The sequence below is a fragment of the Rutidosis leptorrhynchoides genome, chromosome 1 (genome assembly GCF_046630445.1).
Source record: "Rutidosis leptorrhynchoides isolate AG116_Rl617_1_P2 chromosome 1, CSIRO_AGI_Rlap_v1, whole genome shotgun sequence".
Lineage (NCBI taxonomy): Eukaryota > Viridiplantae > Streptophyta > Magnoliopsida > Asterales > Asteraceae > Rutidosis > Rutidosis leptorrhynchoides.
In genome coordinates this window covers 628753301-628759062 of record NC_092333.1, presented here as the reverse complement: position 1 = coordinate 628759062, position 5762 = coordinate 628753301, and the positions used below count along the sequence as shown (strand labels likewise).

Sequence of the window (5762 nt, the reverse complement as noted above, 5' to 3'; positions counted from 1 at the left end):
ACACACTCATCAAGCAACCCTCCCTCGACCAACAACACACAAACACGCCCCTCCCTCGACCAACAACACACCAACACGCCCCTTCAGGATAAAGATGGGCTTATGCAATCTATCTATCCACACTTATATCTATATCTATATCTATAAATATAATATGAATAAGGTAATAAAAAAACAACATAATACAATAAACAAAAATTGTGCTGTTGTGTGAAGTACAACAGATTATTGTGTATTTTAATATGTTACGAATTTGACAACGATTTGCTATGATCATTGTATATGTTGAATTATATATATATTTTACCTAAACAAACACAAAAAACAGATCATAAAATAAAAGAGAGAGGCCTCAGAGATCTTGGTGGATAATGAATCATCAAATGGAAAAAACTTCCATCAAGAGTAGCAAATATCTTTCTTACATCACAGGCCAATAAAATTATTTCAATATAATAATAAATTTTTATTAAAATTAACATGAATTTAAATTAACCAATAATAATGAGTCAGAAATGGAGAATTAAGATCACCTTCCTCTGTAAATAAAAACTATTATACCGAGAAAATCATTGGGAATCCGAATGATTTGTTTCATCATCCTCATAATTAAAATTAAAATTATTATAATAATTAAAAATCACAACATAAACTAATATATAAAAAAAACATGTATCTACATCGTCACCGGAATATCCCGTAGAAGGATGAATCCGGAGCTAAATGTAGCCACATACACAATTCCTGAATAATATATGTGATCGAAACATTTAATTTTGCCTAACGATAGATCTCTCAATCCATCGATTTTAGATCAAGAGATTTGCAATATTAGGCTTGTTACAAGATATTTTGAACAGACAACTAAAATAAAATACAGAGTAATACAGTAAACTTTTGAGTGGATTTAATAAAACGCAAAGGAATAAGGTATTGTGAGTCTGTAAGTTGTTTATATACAGAAGATATAAAGGGAGGGAGGGAGGGATAAAACCCTAATATCTTGTGGCTGAGTAGTGGGCTAATCTATATAAAAAAGGCTAGACCCAATTAATTTCAATCTACTTATTTTCAGTCTATATGTTAGCACTTAGCAGATGAACTACAACAAAACAAATATTCCGTAGTCGTTTTATGGCACTAATAGTAAATGAAATTAGTTTTTTTTTTTTTTTTTAACGGAGATTTATTGCATGAGCAGATTTTTTATTTCTACTACTTTCATTATTTGAACGTAACACACACGTTCGGACGAAAATTAGTTAATCTCATATTTACCTATGCTAATCATTACATTCACTTTCCTTTATATACTAATAGCTACCCGCTTTTAGTCGTCTCCTTCACAAAATGCCCCAGAACGACATTTGTTAGCCTATTTTAAAAAAATCAAACTACCGCACTTCATCCCTCCCTCTCCTCTATGCTCTTCTGCGTGCGATTGCCTTTCAATCTAGAGTTTTCGATTCCGTTACAAACATTGCGTATTGAGCCTGCGTTATTTGGATTTCATGGGAGATTACGCACGAGCCGTGAGCGCGGATCCATTAGATCCATCAACCGTACCCACGGTATTTTTATGAACCCGTTAAGCCGCATATCTTCATTGACGGGTTTGTTTTTAGATCTATGCATGTACCCGCAGATATTCACCGGTCACGAGTTACCCGCAGATCTTGTTCATGATTTATATATAAGGATTGAGATTACACTTTGTGTTTTAAAAGTATATTTTGTTTGTTTTACGTCGGAATGTAAGAAAGCAAAAAGCCATGAACTTTAAAAAAAAATTGAAGAGATCTCATTTAAAGACTTTCGGTTATAGAATGACAAAAAAAAAAGACTTTTCATATGTCAAATGCATTGGGAAGTTAACTCTCCACTTGTGTGATGACTCGTCCAAATCCCTTTAGACGTAGTACATCATTCATCGATTTCATTGCGAGATATTAACCTCTATATGATACGTTTTGTAAACATTGCATTCTTTTGAAAATGCATCCCATAAATGAATATATAAAATCTAAGGTTTTCGACATCTGATGATTTCTACGTATAGATAATCACCGTAAACAATAGTTTACAATACTACATCCGTTGACAATACAGTCAAAATAAGTTACATGGTGATGATTTTGTGAATGCAAAGTTTTCTCGAATAAAGCATGTATGACTCCATGCACATAGCTTGTATAACGTATAAGCAAACAGCGGAAGACTTCTAGGAACCTGAGAATAAACATGCTTAAAAGTGTCAACACAAAGGTTGGTGAGTTCATAGTTTTAATGTTGCGCATAATCTGTATATAAAGGTGGACCACAAGATTTCAGTTGTTTCATCCAAAACATTTATCAAAATATTCTACGAAATTGAGCACTCTGGTAACTAAACTTAACGTATATATAATAAGTATCTATGTTTTAACATACATGCAACCAACATGTACAATACACGCAAACCAACGTGTACTAAACTCAAATAGCATACGTCCGTTTTATAGTTCAAGCTAGAGTTTCTATACATGGAACAGACGGGGATGTCAAGCCCTATGGATCCATATATAACTACTCGCGCCCACCATTTCTTATAGCCGGCAGTTACTAGTTATCAAAGCTAATGGATTTTCGGTTCAAACTCAGTGTAGAATTTAGTATGTACTTGTGTCCATTGTGTTTAAAATAAGGTGCATGTATTCTCAGCCCAAAAATATAGATTGCAAAAGCAATTAAAAAGGGAGCAAATGAAACTCACAATACTGTATTTCGTAGCAATTATTCATATGACGGTACTGAACAAGTGCAAGGTTGGCATCGGATTCACGAACCTATATCAAGTATATATATTAACACCTCTAATTGTAATCGAACAGATTTATATATTATAATTGTTGTCTTAATAAATTATGTGTTTAATTAATAACTTAATTAAATGTATCTATTTTATATACTTTAAATAAATAAAAATATTAATATTGTTTTGTTACGTATATTTTTATATGACAAATTTTATTGTAATAATGATAATAATATTAATAGTAATATTGATATTAATAATAATATGGTTATTATAACAATAATAATGATACTAGTAATAATAAAAATGGTAATGATAATAATAATAATAATGTAAAAATAGTAATATTAATGTTAATAATAATAATAATAATAATAATAATAATAATAATAATAATAATAATAATAATAATAATAATAATAATAATAATAATAATAATAATAATAATAATAATAATAATGATGATAATAAAATAATAATGAAAAAAATAATAATAATAGTTATAGTTATACCCTCGAACCATCATTGTTATTAACATCATTCGTCGTCATCGTCATCGAACATCTATTCATCATCATCATCATCGTCTCACGATTATCATCCTCATCTCATTATCATAATCATCATCATCTTCTCACGGTTATCATGATATCATCACATAATCACTTTACGATCATCATCATCTTTTTTCATTGAGCATCATCATTATCGTACATGCTCATCATCAACACATCGATCGTCATCATTTTACATGTATCATCTTGTAACGACCCGCCAAAATCGCTATTGACGCAGTACGTTATTCACCGATTTCATTGCGAGGTATTGACCTCTATATGATACGTTTTGTAAACATTGCATTCTTTTGAAAAGACACACCATAAATGAATATCTAAATTCAAGGCTTTTGACATCTGATGATTTCTACATATAGACAATCACCGTAAATAATAGTTTACAATAATACATCCGTTGACAATACAGTCAAAATAAGATACATGGTGATGATTTTGTGAATGCAAAGTTTTCTCTAATAAAGCATGTATGACTCCATGCACATAGCTTGTATAACATATAAGCAAACAGCGGAAGACTTCTAGAGACCTGAGAATAAACATGCTAAAAAGTGTCAACACAAAGGTTGGTGAGTTCATAGTTTTAATATTGCGCATAATCTGTATATAAAGGTGGATCACAAGATTTCAGTTGTTTCATCCAGAAACGTTTATCAAAATATTCTATAAGATTGAGCACACTGGTAACTAAACTTTAACGTATATCTAATAAGTACCCGTGTTTTAACATACATGCAACCAACATGTACAATACAAGCAAACCAACGTGTACTAAACTCAAATAGCATACGTCTGTTTTATAGTTCAGGCTAGGATTTCTATACCTGGAACAGACGGGGATGTCAAGCCCTATGGATCCATATACCACTACTCGCGCCCACCAGTTCTTATAACTAGCAGTTACTAGTTACCAAAGCTAAGGAATTTTCGGTTCAAACTCGGTGTAGAATTTAGTATGTACTTGTGTCCATTCCGTTTAAAATAAAGTGCATGTATTCTCAGCCCAAAAATATAGATTGCAAAAGTAATTAAAAAGGGAGCAAATGAAACTCACCTGACAACTTCAGAAATAAATCACAGAGATGTGACCGAATATCAGAATGTAAGTAACCATAGACCTCAACCTAGAGAACATATGTTGGTCAATAAGTGTCTAATAATCTAGGTCGGTCCATAGGGTAAGTATAGTCCTATTGCTCAAGTCCGACTCATAAATTTAGCAAAGTTTAGCAAAAGTCAACAAAAGTCAACAGAAGTCAAAGTAAGTCAAATGTAAGTCAAACGCAAGTCAAACACAGTCAACATGGTCAACACAAATAAACAATCTCATAATATTACCCAAGTTGGTCAAATAGTCAAACATAAGTCAAACTTAGGTTATCTATTTTTACTTAAAAAAAAATATTATTTACATATATGTATTTTTAGGTATTTTGCAGCTAATTCCGGATCCCACTAACTTTGATATAATACCTTAGGTCGTGACCATTGGAAAGTATATCATCCCACCTTTCTATAGACAGTTTATTTGACGAAAACGGAGTTACGGTTTGAAAGTTATGGCCTCGCGAAAACAGCATCCCGAAACATAAACTGCTGATAAAATGTAAACTGCTGATAAAATGCCAAGTGTTCAAAATCAGCAACGATTACCCATTTTTCACGCTTATTTTAAACCTGTTTAGACTTAACAAAATCATACATATAATATATTGTTTTAAAGCATGTCGTAAATACTTTCAACACCAATTAATAGTTTTTATCCAGACTTAACTGATTTTAACTTACGAGTCCGCAAAGTAGACCCAAGAGTCATTTTTGACACTTTACCAAAACTAAAAGTCAGCCCCAACATCCTGTTTTCAGGCTCGTTTTAAACTAGTTTTGACTCGAAAAAATCATACATATCTTATATCATTTTGAAGCATCTCATATCTACTTTCTGACCCAATTAATAGCTTTCGCCATAACTTAATCATTTATAATTTACGAGCCTACAAAGTGAGCCCGAGAGTCATTTTGACACTTTCACAAAAATAATAAAAAAATTTCATTGATAACTCAAATTCCAAACCATAATACTTGAGCATGTAAAAATCATGTCATAAGTTTAAAAATGATATTTTAGACGTGTTACATATCTTTGATCCTCAAAATTTCGCATATTGGTCAAAGTAGACGCGTATGACTCAAATGAGTCATAAATACACATTTTGATCAAAACATGCCAAAAATCATTTTTAAAACATTACAAACTTCAAACTTACTTAAATTGATATATCGGACGTGTCCTCGGTGCCCGTTACCCATTTTGACACTTTTGGCTTAAACGGGTTAAATGTCCAAACGGACGGTTTAAATTACATGGTTTATACATATACAAAATTACCACT

General features: G+C 31.5%; 2 non-coding genes across 2 annotated transcripts; both read right to left on the bottom strand.

Moving 5' to 3' along the window:
• Positions 1 to 348: 348 nt before the first annotated feature.
• Positions 349 to 435, bottom strand: LOC139886676 (small nucleolar RNA SNORD24). Its single transcript, XR_011772551.1, has one exon. It is a non-coding gene; the product is annotated as a small nucleolar RNA SNORD24 (small nucleolar RNA).
• Positions 436 to 504: 69 nt separating this feature from the next.
• LOC139887435 (small nucleolar RNA R12) lies at positions 505 to 607 on the bottom strand. The gene has a single exon (XR_011773267.1). It is a non-coding gene; the product is annotated as a small nucleolar RNA R12 (small nucleolar RNA).
• Positions 608 to 5762: the final 5155 nt, after the last annotated feature.